General features: G+C 37.4%; 1 protein-coding gene across 4 annotated transcripts in view; it reads right to left on the bottom strand.

Moving 5' to 3' along the window:
- The window catches only part of ZFAND6 (zinc finger AN1-type containing 6), a 75,596-nt gene that overhangs the window by 32,317 nt on the left and 23,175 nt on the right, over positions 1–20,104 (bottom strand). The window contains exon 1 of one of the 4 annotated variants that reach the window (XM_060005323.1): positions 13,640–14,307. The exons of the other annotated variants lie outside the window; for them this stretch is intronic. The gene's annotated coding sequence lies outside the window, so the exon portion shown is untranslated. Of the gene's footprint in view, positions 1–13,639; positions 14,308–20,104 lie in introns of those variants that run through there. 4 annotated transcript variants of the gene reach the window in all.

The following is a 20,104-nucleotide window of genomic DNA, read 5'->3' as shown; positions in this document are numbered from 1 at the left end:
GATATGTGGTATGGTCAACAATATCTGTAAAGTAAAATACAAGTTTCTGGGGTTGTTTATTAGTACCACCTTTCAAGATAAACCAGTATCATGGTCAACTTCAGTTAACAGCCAGTCTACAAGCAGCCAGAGTCAAAAATAAAATCTTAAAACATCTAAGGGTGTGTATGGGATTATGCATGCTTATCCATTCAGGCAATCATTCACTAAATTAATTTCTCATAAGTGTGCTTTTACTTCTTATAACTATGCATTCTATCAATGATTGCCAAGGCAGAGGGCACAGGTGAGGAGAAAACTGAGATGGTAGATTGGGTTGAACATTTCTGCTTCAAGAACAGTTCCTTTTTACTATTTTTAAATACCAGGTTTCTGTAAAAGACTTCATTTGAACAAAGGGTTCAAATGGCTAAAACAAATACGGAAAAACTATTCTAAGCTCCTGATTAAAAACATACAATGCTCAACAGTAAGCCAATCTAAGGTTAATAGAATATCATGAACAGTTTAGGGCATAACTACCAGCCCAGTCAGACAGCCACTCCACCTCTGAATTAAATGCTCTGAGTGAGGTATCCATAGGTCATCATTTAATCTTAAGTTCTCCAAACCTTCTCCCTAAATTAAAAAATCAGATTAGAAAAGTACATACTTCGATATGCATTAGTAAGTACTCACTGAAAACATTAGCTGTTATGTACTAGACCCTGTGCTAAGCACTTTAGATGAACTGTCTCATTTAGTTTCACCATATCTGTATGAGGAAGGTAATATTATCAGCCCCCTCCCTGCTTCCTAATCAGTTAAAGAAATTGCAGTTAGACTTGCCAACTATTGACTCCTTGTTAACATTTCCTTTTAATACAACCTGTACTACCTACAGGTCTTAACTCTTGTTGCTCCATTGGTACCATGGGATAATATCTCCAGAAAAGTTATGTAGACACGGGTGAAAAACTGACCCAATGAACCAATCTGAAAAGGTTGGGGTGGAGAAGAGGAAGAACACCAAACACATAGAAAGGTACCAAAGCTGTAAACTTCTTGCCAATTCCACAAGATTTTCACATATCTTTTAAAATAATCTCCCCCTTTCCCATTTTCAGTTAGAATGGGTATCTGTTCAGATGTGTTCAGGCCCCTGATTAGATTCCAGTAAACAGCAAGTTCTTACAGAACATAAAGCTGTGTTTCTACTTCTTGCTACAACCTCCCCCCACAACACCCACCATGTTTCTAAACACACAGTGAGAGTGATGGTCAGTGCTGAAACCCAGACTACTTTTAGGCTTTAGTAGGATCATCCCGAACACAGGAGATTCTCTTACAATAAAACCACTGACACCTAATCCTTCCTGAAAGACTTAATGCACCATCCATAACACTACCAGTGCTTCTAGATTAGAAAGCACTCTACCAGCATCTAAATGTAAAAAAATGGCTCACTTTAATCCAAGAAGCAGTCACTACCGACAGAACTCAAAACCTGCAACACCACTTAATTCACCCATCCATGCCTTTATTTTAAAATAACATTACAATGACTTTGCTGAATTTGCTAAAAATCACTTTACCTAAAACCCAAAGAAAATATACCTAACTTTCACCAACATTCTTTAAGACATATTTTTGCTTCCTTTCCTCCTCTTTTGTGGAGTTACATCTGATGCAAGACCAATCTTTCATGTTCCAGACAAATACAGCTGTGTGTCATCAAGAAATGTCATGTTTAGGGACTTCGCTGGTGGCGCAGCAGTTAGAATCCGCCTGCCAATACAGGGGACACTGGTTCGATCCCTGGTCCGGGAAGATCCCACATGCCGTGGAGCAACTAAGTCTGTGCACCACAACTACTGAGCCCGCATGCCACCACTACTGAGCCTGTGTGCCTACAGCCCGTGCTCCACAACAAGAGAAGCCACTGCGGTGAGAAGCCCGTGAACTACAACAAAGACCCAACACAGTCAAATAAATAAATTTAAAAAAATTATTAATTATAATTTAAGTTATTTAATTATTTCCAAGAGCAATTTTCTATATTAATATCTAACATCATATTCCCAAAATACATTTTCATGACTGTTTGGTTAAAGTATTAATTTTAAAAGGCTGAAATCAACTGCAAAATAAAGGGATCTAAAGATTTATATTCTTTTGCTTCACAGGAATGGAATAATGATGAAAAAAGATGCATGGTTATTAAGTGATATTCTCAAAAATATTTTATAAATAAAAATCTACCACCCACTCTACCCTCAACATCGCACCCACCAGAAAAAAAATAGACCCTAAAAAAATCTCATCACACTGATGTGTTATCTTTAAGCACTTTAGATTTAAAAAATTTTAAATTATTATGCCTAATTACATAGGGTTACAGGCTTAAGTCTACTCACACAGTTGAGGTTGATGAGCAAACAGCTGTCCTGTATCTTGAGACAGACATTAGCTTCCTGCCTTCCCTACCCTCATAAGCAGCTAAACTTTGAGTTTTATGCAAGAAAACATTTTAAAGCCTTCAGTGTTTTACTGCAGCAGACTTCAGATTCATTCTTGTAACACATTTAACATGAAACAGAGTTGAGACAGTTCAAACTGACTATGTACATTTTAATTGTCTAAACTTTTAAGGAGTGCTTTCACTATTATAGCTATAAAAGGGCTGCTATGTAAAATTAAGAAAAACATTTCATTTGCTATCTGACACCAATGTATAATTTGACAATATGTAACTTTAACATATAGATTTTTCTTCACCTGGCCACAGGCTAGGTAAGGAAGAATTACTTTTTATAATCATTTGTACCCAAAGTAAGCAAAACTAGGTATTTTTCTTTTTTTCTAAAGTTTAGCTAATTTCTTTAGCATAAAGAGCCACCAATTAAAGAACAACTTTTACAAGGAGATAGCGGGGTGCCCTCAGTGTCCCAAGAATATCCTTTGGGACCCTCCTGACTGAGGAGAAAGAGACTCTTGGTCCCGTTGTGACAGAAAGAGGAGCCATATTTCTAACATTTACAATGAAGGGTTACACCACATTTCCCCACAGATTAAAATTTCTATAGTATAATTACTGCGACAGGTTACTCAAGTGTTATAGAAAGCTTGTCTGGAAAATAAAACTGTGTTCAATCAATATGTCCTAAAATAGCTAGATAACTATTTTCCCCCCATAAAGGTATATTATTAACCCCAATTTCTATAGTAAATTTTAGGAAAAGTTTTAGGATTTTACAGAGTAAATTTACTATTTATATTAACAACATGGCTTTAAAACATCATAAGAAATAGAATCCAAACACTCAAAATTCACTGGCTAATTTTTAAAGTTCTACTTAATGCTGAAAATTGACTGTGTATTTGCTATGCCATAAAAGATGGATAAAGGTTTTAGGATTCATTCAAAATAACTCAAATGTTTCTTTATAGGGCTTCCCTGGTGGCGCAGTGGTTGAGAGTCCGCCTGCCGAGGCAGGGGACACGGGTTGGTGCCCCGGTCCGGGAAGATCCCACATGCCACGGAGCGGCTGGGCCCGTGAGCCATGGCCGCTGAGCCTGCGCGTCCGGAGCCTGTGCTCCACAACGGGAGAGGCCACAACAGTGAGAGGCCCGCGTACCACAAAAAAAACAACAAAAAAACCCCCAAAAACCCCCCCAAAAGATCGAAGTTGGTATCACTGAAAACAGGACAAATGGACATATGCCTCCTGATGTGATGCCCTGAGAAGCACATAGCAGTAATGTAGCATTCCTGCCCAAACTACTATATTTCCTAAATTTCATCACAAGGACACATGAGAGAAACCCAGATTGAGGGATATTCTATAAATAAATGGTCTGTCACTCTTCAAAAGTATCAGTGTCATAAAAGACAAAGAAAGGTTAAGGAAATGGTTCTGATTAAAGGAAAATAGAGACATGACAACTAAACACAATGAATATTGTGGGTTGGATCTTAGACTGGAAAAAAAATTATTAAAGAACATTACTGAGGAAACTAGAGAAATCTGAATGTGGGCTGTATATTAGAGAATTATATTATATCAGTGTTAAATTTCCTTGATATGATAACTGGAATGTCCTTGAAAATATAAGAATGCTGTTTTTAGAAAGTATATGTCTAAGTACTATATGGTAAAGGGACAAGATGCATGCAACTTATTCTCAGTTAGGAAAAAAAAATAATATAACAGAATGATAGCACAAATGTAGCAAAATGTTAACAATGAGTGAATCTTGCCGGGGGTATATGGGAATTATTTGTATTATTAATGCAACTTCCTATAAATTTGAGATTATTTCAAAATAAGACCTGAGAAAAATAAATATTTGGACCTGATGTTCTAAGGATTTCAACCAAATACCTAACAATAACAAGTGAACTATTATTTCCTATCTCATCTCCATACACTCAAACTCTAATTCAATGGCAATCTAAACTGATTTGTGATTATCCATTTTAATCAACTGTAAGAAATAGTGCTCTCATTGAAAACATCAGATGTGAATGCTTATGAGTCAAGTGAATGCCTCCTCTCAACCTTCTTATTCTATTGCAGTTAAAGAGACAAACTTCTCCAATAAAGCAGGGCTATTCCTCAGTTGGATATGCAGTAGCAGGTGTGTCCTTGTTAAAAACTCCAAATTAAGTTAATTTCTAGTTATGCCAGGTAGCAAAGCAATACCAAAGCAAGAGTTGAGTGATCAATAATATACAAGGGAAATACTAAAACAAATGTCCCACCCAAACTCTGTAATGCCAATAAGAAGCCAGCAAAGCACACACTGACCTACAGAGCACCTGGAAAAGACAAGATAACAAAATGTTTATCACTGAGAGGCCAAAACACAAATGGATAAAACACAAACATTTCAGTGGCATAAAACCACAAAATAAAGGAGAGGGAGGAAAGAGGTGGAAAAAAAAGAGAGAAAATGAATAAAATAAAATGTGCATAAAGGAGAAAATCCTCACTATCACCTCACTAATTTCATGTTCTCCTTCCTCTCCAATGGCTTAACCTATTTTCCCTTGTTTTAACTTACTTTGGATTGTCTTTTACCTACTATAAGAGTCAGTCTTTGTAAGGCTGCGACAGTTGTTAAGAGCACCGCTTTGACTATATTGTAATTATTTGCAGTCTATGCCCGTACTCCATTTTTGTTTTACTTGTCAGGACGCTCAGAACAGCAGTCTCTCTAGTAGGAAATCTCACAAACAATCCACCTTGTAAAGGAGCAGAATAGAACAACACGTCACTTAGCTCACAGTCTAACAGAGACAGAGGCAGGAATTGGAGGGGTAGATAGCCAGCAAAACTGAAGGGTCAGGACAAAGCTGACCTGGGACAAAGGGCTGAATTTTAGTCTCCTATACTAATCTGGATATACCCTCTTATCAGGTATGAGCAACGTTAACTGGTACAATATTTACTGGTACTTTAGTTAATTCCAGGTCTGGAACAGTGTTACTGAGCCGTGTGGCCTTCTTTCAGGCAGGCTCTATATCAGATTAATCTTTGTAACTCAACAGCACCAAACATTACCTTGTTAAAAAAAAAGGCATTTTAATTTTAATAAGTACTTGTAGAATGCCCAACTGCAAAACAGGCAAAATTATTTTATTCCACTCCCTGCCTTCTCTCCCTTTTTCTCAGGTAGCATGTGTCAAATACTCTACCCTACCCAATCTACCTGCTAACTCTCCAAATTTTTCCTCTGACCTCAATTCAAACTCCGTTTCCCTAAATGCTGCAGTAAATGCTGTTATAATAAAAGGATTAGAATAACCCACACCGTGAGTGAAATCTGACCAACTCAAAATAACTTAAGAAATATGGGATGTGTATACGGGCATTTGTATGTATACATATGAATATATTTGGGAGGGCAGGGAGCAAGTTTTCAGGTATCACCTGCTTCTAAATCAATTCTTAACTACACTGCAGAAGAGATTATAACATATATAGATGAGTCAGCAAATACAGCTTACTTCACAGGTTTCATTAAGTCAGATCAACATGGTCTGCATCTCAATCTCCAGTAAACCCCTAATATATGACATGACAAATCATGAACCTTTATCTGTAGCTTCTTCTGTATTTCCCTTAAGTCATGTGTACTATACAGGTCCCTATTCTGAAGAGAAAGGGGGTGCTATAGAAAGAAATGAAAAAAGGCTCCAAAACAATAAAGTTTAGTAGGAGGTGGAAATACTAGGGGGTAGGGGACAGGAAATGTATAAAATAGCCATGGTTCAACTAGCCCATTCAAAATTTAGCATATTCTTAACACAACATTGTAAATCAACTATACTTAAAAAAAAAAAAAGCCCTTTGAGAACAACTGTGCTGAAAAGAAATTAGCATATTCTTATAAATTTGAGTTTTAAATAAGGAATGCCATTTTATAAGACGTTTTAGTTAAGGGAAAAGGTAATAGCCTTTTTTGGGGGGAAGGAAGATAAAGAATAAAACAGAAGTATAAGAATAGGAGTAATAGCTGGCAATTTGACTCTTTCCCTGAGATAAATTTTGACCTTCTGGTTTAACATAAATTTTTCTATCTCCCCCATCAAAACTAAGAGACAAGGCCTTACATTTAAACTACAGCAAAGCTCCCATTTACAGGTATTTACACACATGTCCCTGAAAAGACGTGTACTCAATTGTTCATAGTGGCCTTATTTATAGTAGCCAAGAACTGGAAACAATCCAAATATCCTTCAAATGTGAATGGATAAACAAATTGCAGTATATCCACACAATGGAATACTATTCAGTAATAACAAGAAATGAACTACTTATGAACATAACAACATGGGTGAATCTCCAAATTATTATGCTAAGTGAAAAAAGACAGATACGACTATATAATGTATGAGTCAATTTATATGAATTGCTACAAAAAGCAACTATGACAGAAAGCAGATCCAGGGACCAGGGGTAGGAGACAAGATTAACTCCAAAGTGTGACAGAAATGCTCCACATCACGATCAAAGTGATGGTTACACAACTATTTTCAACTCTCGTAACTAAAACTGCACATTTTAAATGAGTAAGTTTTATTGTATGCAGATTTATCTCAATAAAATTGCTTTTTAAAAATAATAAGAGGGCTCCCCTGCTGGTGCAGTGGTTGAGAGTCTGCCTGCCGATACAGGGGACACGGGTTCGTGCCCCGGTCAGGGAAGATCCCACATGCCGCAGAGCGGCTGGGACCGTGAGCCATGGCCGCTGAGCCTGCGAGTCTGGAGCCTGTGCTCCACAGCGGGAGAGGCCACAACAGTGAGAGGCCCGCGTACCGCAAAAAAAAAAAAAAAAAGAAGAAGAAGAAGAAGAAAGGACAATGGAGTAGAGAAAGTCATTTTGGTTCAAAATATTACTCAGATTTATACCTATGCTAGGTAAAGGATAAATATTACAAGTATGAGTTACACCAAGATGAGCCACATAACTAATGAGTTCAAGTTTCTGCAAGTATCAGTTTTCCTCTAAGTAATTATTTTATTTTTTACATTTTAAAATAATTTTCTAAAAACTTATCCTCATTTAGATATAAGCAGAAAAACAAACTTTTCCCTTTCTTACCTTCTCTCCGTATCAACTTCTTATATAATTTCCAAAACCTGAAAATGATTTGGTACCTTAAACAAGATCAGCTTCGACTGCTTTTTAAAATAACATGTTACTGGGGCTTCCCTGGTGGCGCAGTGGTTAAAAATCTGCCTGCCAGTGCAGGGGACCAGGGTTCGAGCCCTGGTCCAGGAAGATCACACATGCCCCAGAGCAACCAAGCCCATGCGCCACAGCTACTAAGCCTTCGCTCTAGGCCCAGCGAGCTACAACTACTGAAGCCCGCGCGCCTAGAGCCCGTGCTCCGCAACAAGAGAAGCCACCGCGATGAGAAGCACACGCACCGCAACGAAGAGCAGCCCCTGCTCGCCGCAACTAGAGAAAGTCTGCACACAGCAACAAAGATCCAATGCAGCCAAAAATAAACAAAGAAACAAATAAATTTATTTTAAAAAATAAAAGGCAGCATAGCTTATTCCTTTCATCAAGAATCACCTCTGAATGTTTCCTAATTCTTCATAAAATACAGAAAAAGCAATTTCCCCACACTTCTTTGTCCAATTACTAGTTATGCTACAAACTAATTTGTGTTCCTGAAGAGTTTATCAGATAAGAACTTTCATTAAAAACAAAAGTCCTTCTCCTGAAGAGTTTAGTAACCAGTAATCAAATATAAAACCTAAAGATTACCTTATAATAAGCTGGGTAATTTGAGGCCAAGAGATTTCTTCAGAGAACTTAAAAGAATCTTAAAGTATTAAAAAAAAAACCCTGTAATTTGACACATTTTTACTCATTTACTACAAAGTTGAAATGCTCAAAACAACAGCTATTTTTTTAAAAAAAGAGTAGCCTTTTATTTAAACAATTTTTCTCAATTCTATTAGTATAATGGTTATATCAAAATTGCCAAGATAAAACACTCCCGGGTAAACACCTTCAATGAACCCATTCACTCATCACTGACTATATGCAGAGTTGTGAGGGATACAAAAAAAATAAGACACAAATCCAGCCTCAATGAGTTAGGTGTGGTCCTTTGTTCTCATAACTCTTACCATTTAAAAGTTTGAATAAATTAAACTGCTACTACCCATCTAATAAAAATGTTAATTTGAATAACTGGTGTTTTAAATACCATGTTCTGTTCACTGAGAATATATAGTTGATTTTTTAAAAGTTTCCAATAAACGTCAAACCATTTTTTGTCTATAAATCCTCTTGCATTTATCCCAGTTAATAGTTATCTTGCAGATAAGTATTATCTGTTGCAAGTGAGATATGTATATATGGAGAAAAGTAAATATAAAAACACCACTACTTAGAAACAAAGCACATGTTAATACACAAGCCACTTTCCTGGTCAAATTTAGACCATGTAATTCAGCCCACTACATTTTAATAACACGAAATTTTAGGAGCCATCTGTCTTGCTCACCACTGTATTTCTAGTATCTGGCACACCTGCATAGAACAGGTGTTCTAGGCACTCAAATGTTTATACAATGGATTAACACTTGCATTTACCCACATCACGAAAACAAACCCTGAACCCCTATATATATCAATTATAGGAAATCCAATCACCTGTGTAAAAATCAAATTACCAGTCTTTTCCATCTTTAATTTTTAGGATCTATCTGGGAATGCTTTAACAGTGTAGAATACACTAATCCAGTTTAAATTAGCTCCTTTCCTCCTTCAGGCCATTAAATAGTGAAGCGGATTAATCTATGACAATCTAAAATTAGTGTGCCAGATGACAAGTCTGTGTTTAAAACTTTCTAATTTGTACTATATTCTCTTCAGGAATTTAATGTAACCCATAGGTCATTTAAAACATAAAAACTATATACAAATACAATCAAAGTAGTCTCTTTTTCACAGCATTACAACATCCTATGTGCGGGCTTCCCTGATGGCGCGGTGGTTAAGAATCTGCCTGCCAATGCAGGGGACACGGGTTCGAGCCCTGGTCCGGGAAGATTCCACATGCCACAGAGCAACTAAGCCTGTGTGCCACAACTACTGAGCCCGTGAGCCTAGAGCCCATGCTCCGCAACAAGAGAAGCCACCGCGGTGAGAAGCCCACTTGCCGCAACTAGAGAAAGCCTGCACTCAGCAACAAAGACCCAATTCAGCCAAAAAAAAAATCCTATCTGTATATTTTCACTACTTCTAATGCTGAAAAAACCACCAGTAATTTAAGTAATTTTCAAGTCTCCCTTAATTAAGAAAAAAAGCAGCATATTAGCTTTAAAACTACTTAAAAGTCAACACGTGAATCTCCACTGATCTTGTTTCAATATTACATAGAGATCACCTCGATAATTTTAAGTTCCTATGTTAGTGATACCTGTAATTGTTTGGCAGGCCTAAATCAGTCATTCCAAGATCAGGCTTTTCTCTTCTGTTTCCATGTGTAGTTAAAAAACACAAAATAAATTACTAGGCACCATACTCTTTGAAGCCATTTAGCATTCAGCTGAAAATTGTTTCTACTTCATCAACAATAGGCCCTATAATAGCTCCTCATTTATTTGTCTTAAATCTGCTGGATGAAGTCCAACTAGCTCTAACATTAGCCTCAATATACTGCCAGGAAGTTAAAGTCCCAAGGACCTGACTTTAAGTCATACAGAACCAAAGACCAAGGAGAGTATGATTCAAAATTTCAAGAGATATGCAAGTTTAAGAAGTCTGAGTTTTCCTCAAAGGCAGAACAGTCTGACATAAATCTGAGCAATATTTTTTTGGATGCATCTCCTAAAACAAAGGAAATAAAAGCAAAAATATACAAATGGGACCTAATTAAACTTAAAAGCTTTTGCACAGCAAAGGAAACTAATGACAAAATGAAAAGACCAATCTACTGAATGGGAGAAAATATTTGTAAACGATATAAACAGCTCATACAACTCAACATCAAAAACCAAACAACCTGATTAAAAAATGGGCAGAAGAACTGAATAGACATTTTGCCAAAGAGGAAATGCAGACGGCCAACAGGCACATGGAAAGATGCTCAACATCGCTAATCACCAGGGAAACGCAAATCAAAACCACAATATCACCTTACACCTGTCAGAATGGCTATCTTCAAAAAGAACACATATAACAAATGTTGGTGAGGATGTGGAGAAACGTGAACCCTCGTACACTGTTGGTGGGGGTGTAAACTGGTGCAGCCACTGTGGAAAACATGCGGTTTCTCCAAAAACTAAAAACAGAACTAACATATGACCCAGCAATTCCACTCCTGGGTGTGTGTGTATATATATAGATATATATGTAAAACATCCCAAAACACTAATTCAAAAAGATACATGCACCCCAATGAGAAAATGAATAAGTATTTAATAGGAAAAAAAACCCCTGGCATCACGCTCTCTGCCTCAATCATTTCCAGAGGGTGAGGACCTAACCACATGGGAACACCGTCAGTGCTATCCTCCTATACTAACAGAAAAGACAAAACAAGCCCTTCTTCACCAAGATGGCTATTTCTCATAAAGAACTGAGAACTGTATGAACTTTTCCCTGTTTTTTTTTTAAATAAAAAAGGTAACACATGAGGCAGGTGTACAAAAGTTTGATTTCATAGAACGAAGTTACAATATATCCATTATGCCTGTATTATTCCAAGGTGAATTTTGCAGAGAATAACTTGTGTGGTTAATGTGGTTAACGTGGTTTCTTTTCTTGCTTTTTCTAAACTTCTAAAACCAACTATGAAATAAAAGTTTCCATCAAAAAGATGGAGTGACCATTCAATATATATTCTGATTAAGCAAATGTAAACTATGAAATAATTAGACCTCCTGGGATTATGATCATTTAAAAATGCTCAGCTGGCGCTTCCCTGGTGGCACAGTGGTTGAGAGTACGCCTGCCGATGCAGGGGACACGGGTTCGTGCCCCGGTCCGCGAAGATCCCACATGCCACGGAGCGGCTGGGCCCGTGAGCCACGGCCGCGGAGCCTGTGCTCCGCAACGGGAGAGGCCACAACAGTGAGAGGCCCGCGTAAAGAAAAAGAAAAAGAAAAAAAAAAAAAGCTCAGCTGTGGCTAACACCTTATAGACACTCTGGGGTATAATTATCTTGCTACCTATGTACTGTGAATGTTACTTAAAACCTTTTTGTCTCTCCTAATTATTTAAGAAGCTAGGTCTAACAAATAGGTAATAAAAAAATATTTCACCTGCAGTACAAAATAATTCTACCTTTTCCTATTAATAAACACTCAGTTTCATTTTCCTCTGCTAAAAAAACTGACAGTCACTTAGACTCATCTGACACGCAAGATTTCTAGTTAGTATGAAATATATTTGTGTTTCTATAGTTATTCATACATTTTTGTTTTGTCTTAAGATATACCATAAATGTGAAATCAAGTGGCCACAACCAGCAAACCAGCATATTGTTCTCTCTTTACTAATAAACATCCTCAATTTATGTAGCATTCTCATTTTAAGAGTTAAGGTACTGAAAATATAAAACAGTTTCTACCCCAAAATGTCAAATGAATAATCACTGCAACTGATTTGGTCTTAACTTGAGAAATAAGCTTTCTCATTATCAAACAGTAAAATTTTAAATTCTAGAATTTTATCACCTGTTAACACTCACCGTCAGAGTGAGGTATTAAAGGTATGCATGTATTGAAAAATGGGATCTGTTTTTTTTTTTTTTCTTCTATTTTTTTGGCCACGATTTGCAGCACGTGGGATCTTAGCTCCCCGACCAGGGATCACACCCATGCCCCCTGCAGTGGAAGTGTCTTAACCACTGGACCGCCAAGGAAGTCCGGAATCTGTTTATTACAGACAACCAAACCAAGGATATTGATGACAAATTGGCAAGGCTCTGTGCTATTTTTCTAAAATATTTTACTCCTGATTTTCATGGGAAGACAGCACTATAAAAATTTTATCTACATGGAACTCATTCTGTAAAAGGAATCTGACAAGAGGTCCTGGTAACCCATTTCCTTCAAAGGGATAATTATTCTGAGAAAACTATCAAATTAGAAGAATAAAATATGGTTGGAGTTTAATCATATACAAGCTGGCAATTAAACATCTAAATTCATCAGGGATTCTTGTGATCATTTACATTTTCTCTGATTATCATTTACACTTTCTCTGATTTCATGTGCATGTCCCCCTTGCCCCATTTCCTCTGATAAATAAAGCAACTAACGAATAGTTACTGACATCTTACTGACTAAAAAGACAATATAAATTCAAAAAGAGTCATGTACCACAATGTTCATTGCAGCTCTGTTTACAATAGCCAGGACATGGAAGCAACCTAAGTGTCCATCGACAAATGAATGGATAAAGAAGATGTGGCATATGTGTACAATGGAATATTACTCAGCCATAAAAAGAAATGAAACTGAGTTATCTGTAGTGAGGTGGATGGACCTAAAGTCTGAAGTAAGTCAGAAAGAGAAAAACAAATACCGTATGCTAACACATATATATGGAATCTAAAAAAGAAACACACAAAAGGTTCTGAAGAACCTAGGGACAGGACAGAAATAAAGACGTAGATGTAGAAAATGGACTTGAGGACATGGAGGGAGGAGGGTAGGCTGGGACGAAGTGAGAGTGGCATGGACATATATACACTTCCAAATGTGAAACAGATAGCTAGTGCAAAGCAGCTGCATAGCACAGGGAGATCAGCTTGGTGCTTTGTGACCACCTAGAGGGGTGGGATTGGGAGGGTGGGAGGGAGATGCAAGAGGGAGGGGATATGGGGATATATGTATATGTACAGCTGATTCACTTCGTTATACAGCAGAAACTAACAAAACATTGTAAAGCAATTATACTCCAATAAAGATGTTAAAAAAAATAAAGAATGACTGCTCAGTTAAAAAAAAAAGACAATATAACATTTAATGAAATCTTACTCTGGAATTAATTCCTTTGATGATTTCTTTTCCTCCTACTTGTCAAATGGGTCACACCTATGATGATCATTATCTTCTGAATCAAAACCTAGGATGTGTGATCTAACAGGATAGAATATTTTATTGAAAAAAACATGTACCTTTGGAGAGGGTGTAGAAAAGGGGCAGAAACATCAGGGTACCTCAAATTTCTGTACTGCTTCCAAGTATGTGACTGTATTTTATGGATGCCAAAAAGTTGATATTTCTGAAATATTTCAAAAGTTTAGAAGCCAATAAAAAATACTTGAAAACTGGAATGTCCAAAGATTTATGGCTCCTGGGACCTGTATCTCAATATCTCATCACCTGCTATTTGTCTTTTTATCTACAAAGTTCAAGTTTCAAAGCTCTAACTAGCAGGTCTGAGTAAATGTCTTCCAAGTATGACTCTAGCCTAGAACTTTCTCCAGAGTTCTCTTTTTGCTAACTGCCTAGAAATTCACTTAGATGTCTCATCAACTCTGTCAGTTAAAAAATCATGGGGCAGGACAAACTAAGAGAAGCTAGTAGCTAAATCAGAGTAGCAGGACAAGATAAGAATAGAAATGAGAGGGTCCATGATAAATTCTTTACCTGCATTGTCTCCTCTAATATTCACAATTTTAAGTAGGAATATTATCACCTCCATTTTAGAAATGAGGGAACTGAGGCCTCGTGAGATTATGGAACTTGCTCAGGTCAAACAGCTAGTAAGTGGTAAAGCAAGGATTTGAATCCAGGGAGTCTGACTTCAAAGCCCACGCACCTATACATGCTAAAACCCCAAGAAGAGACACGATATAGATTCTAACAGGTGAGTTGTAGTCACTGGTCAATTCAAGAAGCATTCCCAGAGCACCAAGTACGTGCCAGATACAAGGGAGACCAAAGAAAGATCTGAATTTAAATCCCTGCTTTACCACTTAATAGCTATATAACCCAAGTCTCCAGCTTAACTCTCAAATGATTCAGAAAAAATATGCCTATATTTGTACACACACACACACACACACACACACACACACACACACATACACACACACACACACACACAGAAGACAGAATATGATAAAGCAGATGGGACAAAGCGTAACAATTGATAACCTAGGAAAAGGGAATGGGAGCTCTTTGTAATGTTTATGCAACTTCTATATGAAACTAAATCAAAATAAAAAGTTATAGAAAGAGCTTCCCTGGTGGCGCAGTGGTTAGGAATCTGCCTGCCAATGCAGGGGACACGGGTTCGCGCCCTGGTCTGGGAGGATCCCACATGCCACAGAGCAACTGGGCCGGTGTGCCACAACTACTGAACCTGCACTCTGGAGCCCACGAGCCACAACTACTGAGTCTGCACTCCGGAGCCCGCGTGCCACAACAACTGAGCCCATGTGCCGCGGCTGCTGAGGCCTGCGTGCCTAGAGCCTGTGCTCTGCAATGAGAGGCCACCACAACGAGAAGCCCATAAACCGCAGCAAGGGGTAGCTCCCGCTCAGTGCAAGTGGAGAAAAGCCTGCACGCAGCAACGAAGACGCAACGCAGCCAAAAATAAAATAAAATAAAAAATTTTAAAAAGTTGCAGAAAAATTCACAATGGTATCAAAACATAAAATTCTGTGACTTTCTCTGGTAGCATTCAGCAGCTTAGGTTTAAAAGCAGAGTATATAGGGCTTCCCTGGTGGTGCAGTGGTTGAGAGTCCACCTGCCGATGCAGGGGACACGGGTTCGTGCCCAGGTCCGGGAAGATTCCACATGCCGCAGAGCGGCTGGGCCCGTGAGCCATGGCCGCGGAGCCTGTGCGTCCAGCGCCTGTGCTCCGCAACGGGAGAGGCCACAACCACTGAGAGGCCCTTGTACCGCAAAAAAAAAAAAAAAAAAAGCAGAGTATATAAACAGTAGAATTGCTCCAAGACTAGAAGCTAAGAATACTGGGAAGAAAAGTAATTGAAGAAGGAACTGAAGCTAAGGAAAAGACGAAACAACAGGTGTTGAAAGTGGATGTCTTAATCAAGCTTAAGACTAAGTGTGGTGGGAAAAAGGGAGCGAGAATTGGAATGACAGGAGGCTACAGCCAGAAAAATAGGAGATTAGCATTCAACATTAGTTATTCGTCATTTAAGAAATGCAAATTAACCCCACAATGAGATGCCATTCCACATCTACTAGAATGGTTAAATTCAAAAAGACTTACTATATATACTAAATGTTGGTGAGGGTAAAGTGAAACACTCATGCATTACTTGGTAGGAATGTGAAAGACACAGAAACTTAAGAAAACAGTTTAGCCATTTCCTATAAACATGCAGTTATCACATGACCTACTAATTCCAGTTTTAGGTTTCTACCTAAGAGAAACAAAAATGTATGCCACACAAAAACTTACACATAAATGTTCATAGCAGCATTATTCAGACTAGCCAAACACTGGAAACAATCCAAATGTCCATCAGTTGGTAAATGGATAAATACAATATGGTATATATCTACACAATGAATACTATTTGGCAATAAAAAATGATTAAGCCAAGACAATTCAATGGAGAAAGGACAGCCTTTTCAACAAACAGTGCCAGGAAAATAGGATATCCACGCAAAAGAATGAAGCTGAACCCTTTACCTTATACCACATGCAAAAATTAACTGAAAATGGATCAAAAACCTAAACATAAGAGCTAAAACTACAAAACTCCTAGGAGAAAACATATGGCAAAAGATATAAACACTGAATTTGGCAATGATTTCTTGGATATGATACCGAAAGCACAAGCAAAAAAAGGAAAAACATAATTTGGACATTATCAAAACTGTAAAATTTTGTCCATCAAAGGGCACTATCAACAGAGTAAAAAGACAACCCACAGCATGGGAGAAAATATTTGCAAATGATTTACCTGATAGGCAATTAATATCTAGAATATATAAAGAACTCCTACAACTCAACAAACAACCTAATCCAAAAATGGGCAAAGGACTTGAATAGACATATCCCCGAAGAAGGTACACCCAAGCATGGACCATAAGCACATGAAAAGAGGCTCAATATCACTAATCATTAAGAAATGCAAATCAAAACCAGAATGAGATACCACTTCATATCATTAAGATGGCTATTCTCAAAAAGTCAGTACGTTTTGGCAAGGATGTGGAGTAATTGGAAGCTTCGTGCGTTGGTGGTGGGAATGTAAAATGGTGCAGCCTCTATGGAAAAGAGCTTGGCAGTTCCTCAAAAAGCTAAATATAGGACTGCTATGATCCAGCAATTCCACTTCTGGGCATATACCCAAAAGATTTGAAAGCAAGAACTAGAACAGATATTTATATACTAATGTTTATACCACCATTACTCACAATAGCCAAAAGGTAGAAACAACGCCATGTCCATGGATGGATGAATGGATAAACGAAATGTGACATATATACATACAATGGAATATTATTTAGCCTTGCAAAGGAGTGAAATTCTCATATATGCTACAAGATGAATGAACCCTGAAGACATCATGCTAAGTGAAATGAGCCAGACACAAAAGGATAAATGCTGTTTAATTCCACTTAAGAAAAAAGGAAAAAAAGGGGGAAAAAAAGAAGAAAAAAGAAAAGAAAAAAATGGACCAAGCTAATTATAGATACAGAAGGGAAAAAAAAAGAAAAGGATGAAGCTAATGATAGACGGATATACCTCAAAAACATCCTAGGTGAAAGAAGCCAAACTCAAAAGACCATGTATTTTATGATTCCCATTTATATGAAATGCTGAGAAAGAGCAAATCTACAGAGATAGAGAAGCAGACTATTGGTTGGATACCCAGGACTGGGGATGGAAATGAGTCCTGTTTAAAAACAGACTCAAGGGATCTTTCTGGAGTGATGGAAATGTTCTAAAACTGCAGCGTGGTAGTAATTACACAACTCTGTAAATTTATTAAAAATTACTGAACACTTATTAAATGGGTGAATTTTATGGTATGGAAATTACACCTCAATAAAGAAAAAAATTTTACTCACCAAATTGGCAATCACTCAAAAATGAACATACCTACTGGTTTATTATGCAGTTAAACTAGCTTTTATTGGGTTGGCCAAAATGTTCATTCGGGTTTTCTGTAAGATGGCTCTAGTAGCACTTAGTTGCCTTTAACTTATTCGAAACAATTTTGTTAGATTGTATGTGACAGCTGTCATATCAGCATGCATTAGAAAAACTTACCAAAATTGGTGAATTTTTGTGTAAACATTTTTGGCATACGCTTTATTATATCAAGAAAGGTAAAAATGCAACTGAATTGCCAAAAAAGATTTGTGCAGTGTGTGGAGAAGGTGCTTTAACTGATCTAATGTGTCAAAAGTGGTTTGTGAAGTTTTGTGCTGGAGACTTCTCGCTGGACAATGCTCCACGGTCGGGGAGACCAGTTGAAGTTGATAGTGATCAAATCAAGACATAATTGAGAACAATAAACGTTATACCACGCAGGACCATAGCCAACATACTCAAAATATCCAAATCAAGCGTTGAAAATCATTTGCACCAGCTTGGTTATGTTGATTGCTTTGATGTTTGAGTTCCACATAAGTTAAGCAAAAAAAAACCTTCTTGACCATATTTCTGCATGCAATTCTCTACTTAAATGTAATGAAAAAGTTCTGTTTTTAAATTGTGACAGGCGAAGAAAAGTGGATACTGTACAATAAGGTGGAATGGAAGAGATCGTGGGACAAGTGAAACGAACCACCACCAACCACACCAAAGGCTGGTCTTCATCCAAAGAAGGTGATGTTGTGTATACGGTGGGATTGGAAAGGAGTCCTCTATAATGTGCTCCTTCTGGAAAACCAAACGATTAATTCCAACAAGTACTGCTCCCAATTAGACCAACTGAAAGCAGCACTCGACAAAAAGTGTCCAGAATTAGTCAACAAAAAACGCATAATCTTCCATCAAGATAACCCAAGACTGCATGTTTCTCTGATGACCAGGCAAAAACTGTTACAGCTTGGCTGGTAAGTTCTGATTCATCTGCCGTATTCACCAGACATTGCACCTTCAGATTTCCATTTATTTAGGTCTTTACAAAATTCTCTTAATGGAAAAATTTCGATTTCTTGGAATACTGTAAAGGGCACCTGGAACAGTTGTTTGCTCAAAAAGATAAAAAGTTTTGGGAAGATGGAATTATGAAGTTGCCTGAAAAACGGCAGAAGGCAGTGGAACAAAAGGGTAAATATGTTGTTCAATGAGGTTCTTGGTGAAAATGAAAAATGTTTCTTTTATTTTTACTTAAAAAACCGAAAGCACTCTTTGGCCAACCCAATACATACTTTCTTGGTGAGAATATAAAGTAGTACAACTTTTCCCCAGAACAACTTAAAAATGCATGTACACTTTGACCCAAGATTCCACTTCTATGAATTTACCCTAAGGACATACTGATGGCAGCACTGTTTCTCAGAGTAAAAAAAATTACTCCCTAAGCAAAAAGGATAGCGGGTTGGTTAAACAAACTATGGTACTTCATACAACAGAACACTATGGAGCCATTGACAATGATGTCATCACTTAAGAGATTTATGTAAAGCATCTTTAGTGCAGGGGCTGTTTCCTTTAATGTTGTATCTTTAGCAACTGGCACACTGCCTAGCACAGAGCAGGCATTAATATGCTTTGAGTGAATAAAGAATAATTACATGGTAAGATTTCACAATAAACCCTAAAATTACACACACATAAAACATCTGGGTGTTTTCAACAGTATTTGCATTATGACTCCTCATTCCAAAAACTTTAAAACATATGTGTAGAGGAAAAAAAGATATAGGCAAAATATCCATTTTCATCTCTAGATAGCTAGATTATGAACGATTTTTTTTGTCTATTTACTGAATTTTTAGTAATTATCATGTATTATACTTCTATACTCAGAAAAAAATTTCTGGGGTGGAATTGTTTCAAGCAGTGATAAGGTCTCAGGCTTGGTCTTTGGAATAGATTGCTAAAGCTCTGTGGAGACAGAAGTCAGGAAGTTTATAAAAATTTATTAAAAGTTTATTGATTCAATAAATATTAAGTGAGCACATTTATGTGCCAACCACTGTTCTAGGCACTGAGGATAAAAGAATACATTAAAAAAAAAAGAATACATTAAAAAAACCAAAATCCCTGAATTCATAGAAGTGGAAAGTCACTTGGATGGCTAAACAGGAGAAAAAAGAACTTAAATCAGGTGCCAAAATCCTCAATAAACATGAAGATGATATAGATGAGACAATGGACAGGAGAAACAGTCATATTAGAAGGATCACAGGATTTCTGCTCGGAAGAGCAATGGTTTGACAAAGGGAGTTAGAAAACACAGACCTCACTCCCCTTTTAACAAGAATCAATAGCCACCGCTTGAGAAGACCACAGGAAAGTGGCGGTCTTTGGGAAAGCTTCAGTTAGGGCAGGTGACAAAGGAATATTCTGTGAAGAGTTAAGTATCTGAAGCAACTGAGATGTCTTTCAGTAGGGAAATGGATTAATACACTGTGGTACAACCACACAATGGAATATTATTCAGTGCCAAAAAGAAATAAGATAGCAAGCCATGAA

The sequence above is a fragment of the Delphinus delphis genome, chromosome 2 (assembly GCF_949987515.2).
Source record: "Delphinus delphis chromosome 2, mDelDel1.2, whole genome shotgun sequence".
Classification (NCBI taxonomy): Eukaryota; Metazoa; Chordata; class Mammalia; order Artiodactyla; family Delphinidae; genus Delphinus; species Delphinus delphis.
Note: the sequence above shows the minus strand (reverse complement) of the source record. Positions and strands in the feature narration are given on the sequence as shown.